A 2,534-nucleotide genomic window follows, 5' to 3' on the forward strand; every position below is an offset into this window, starting at 1 on the left:
ATGTTTTTTAAACGGGTCGTCGAAAAACTAAATTGAATATTATTTTGTGCATTAATGTAATTGATATAGAGATAGACATGAACAGTATCTGTAATTTTTCTTTAACATCAAAAGGGTTCATGTTTTGAAGTTATTATCCCAATAACGCTTTCAAAGATTTTCAGATGATTGAATAAAGCAAACCAACAAAAGTGATTTGGTATGGCTATACAAAAATAGCACTTAAAGTTTGAATTGTAACTTGTGGGAAAAGATGTAATGTTTTTAAGTATTATTAACTGTTGTTTGATGTTTAATTATCGCCATTGAACTACTTACTAACGCTACTGTCTGCTAATAGAAATAAGAAAAAACAATCTAAAATGAGAACAGCAGCATGCACAAGTCACTGTTTTTCGTAAATATGGCACAGTGGTTGGCATAGTGGGAGGGGGGTCTTTGGGGGGATAAAGTTTACTTAGTATTTATACATTATAAGATACACCGCAATACACAAACACCAATGCCCCGACCCTTACCAGGTGGGGGTTAAAGTTTTGTCGTAAACGACTTGAGTAAAGGTTTAGAAAACTATACTTTCGTCATTATACTTCTCATATTACACTTTTAGACGGAATTCACCACGATCAATATAAACAACTAGCAACTGGCCCTGGATCGTTTTTTCATTGTTCTTTATCTTATATGCCCGCTGTTTACGGTGTTAAGGTTTCATTGAGACGAATTAGACACCTACAACCAAAACTTGCTTTTAAAGTATATTTATTATAAAACCATGAAAGACGTTTTAAAAATAGGTGCCTGATAAATTACATATTATTTTTCATGTCCTATCAATACAGTTTCATGCTTAACTGTTCATCAAATGTGATCCATTTTGCCTCGAAGAATCGTGTGTTTTAGGAGTTGTATATATTTCTGATTTTAAAACGTGTATATGAGAAATGGAGCAATGAAATAGCGAATGCCGATTGGTTGGATTAGAGTGAGTGTGGTCTAAAAGCTGTTTGTGTGGTGAATAATTGTTAAAAAATGATAGTCATTTGTCGCTATTTAAAGTTACATGAGAAATTCAAATGTCAAAAAGTTGAAATAACCCCCAAACGAGACGATGCGAATTTTGATGCAGACATCATCAAAGCTGCTGAATGAGTTTAGGTGTGAATATACATGTTTTTATCATTATTCCAATAAGAGTAAACATAAGTTAAAACATTCTAATAAGTGACAGAAATATGCAGGGATGGCATGAATTTGTATGCAACATATTACAACAAGAGAGGGCCATGCTGTCAGAAAAACTTTCAAGATTAAAGGAAACATGTATCCTCCACCACCAGGATGGCGACCAATTAGTCATTTCACTGTTAATGTCTGCGGTACAATTTTAGGAGATGTACGGAAAATAGTCCATACGCGTAAAGAATGTCTTCCGTCGCCATATAAATCACAGACTTGTAGCCTGTGTTTATTATAGTTACAATTTCCGACAGGTTAGCGCGTGGATATGTACCGATTTTTCAAGGGCAATACTTTCCATTGACAAAGGGAAATAACCACTGCGTCTGACCAGCGAACAGTCTAAATAAAAAGGCAGCGTTTGAGTTTGTCAGCTATTGTTATAGCCGGCAAGTTAACATTTTTTACAACAACATGTTATATCGATTGTTTAACTATTAACGGACATAAAAAGGGTTCCTTTACAACACAGATTAAGACAAGTTGAAAGAAATGTCAGGGGCGTAGCCAGGCTTAAATGAATGTTACGCACGAAAGGGGAGGGTGTGGTAAGGGAATATCTCTGTAGCCATGGGGGGATTCAGGGGGTGGGGGACACCCCAGGGAAATAGAGGAAAATGGAACTAACAATTTGAGCACTGATGTGTATTTGGAGGGATTTATAGGTTCGAGGCCGTCGTCTTTGTAGTTACGATGTAATTAATTTAGGCTCAATAAGCCGTATCTATCACAGAGAAACAATGCTTACTATAGCTGATCTTCCGTTTATTCTGATATCAATAGCTAGCTTAGCCATCGACTTTGATAACATTTTTGGCCATATATTTTTTTTCATTTTTCAAGTTGATGTTACGCACATGCGTATGTGCGTAACGCTGGCTAAGCCCCTGAATGTGTTATTGATAAGTATTCGCTTTTCTTAAAAAAAATCTAAAAGAAAAATCCTTAAGCCTTGTCTATATATATACACGCGGACATCGGGTCGCGTCAAATAAAGTGTTTTAAAATTGTCTTGTACTTATTTTTACAGGTTTCATTTTAAAACGCGTTTTGCACGCTTTAATAACACTACGCTTGGTTCTAAACTTTTTAGCGTGGTCAGAACTCGGTCATGAATGTGTTGAGTTTCCAATGAATTGTCAGCTCGGTGGTCAATAAGAACATGTTGTAGATTACGATGGGTAAACACTTGGTGCCCAAATTGACCTTACTCTTCATTTACAGTTCAGGAAACGTATTGAAGCCGACGAAATCATTATTCATTAATATCTGAGGCATAACTTGGGAGATTTTTG

Source organism: Mya arenaria, chromosome 12 (genome assembly GCF_026914265.1).
Source record: "Mya arenaria isolate MELC-2E11 chromosome 12, ASM2691426v1".
Classification (NCBI taxonomy): Eukaryota; Metazoa; Mollusca; class Bivalvia; order Myida; family Myidae; genus Mya; species Mya arenaria.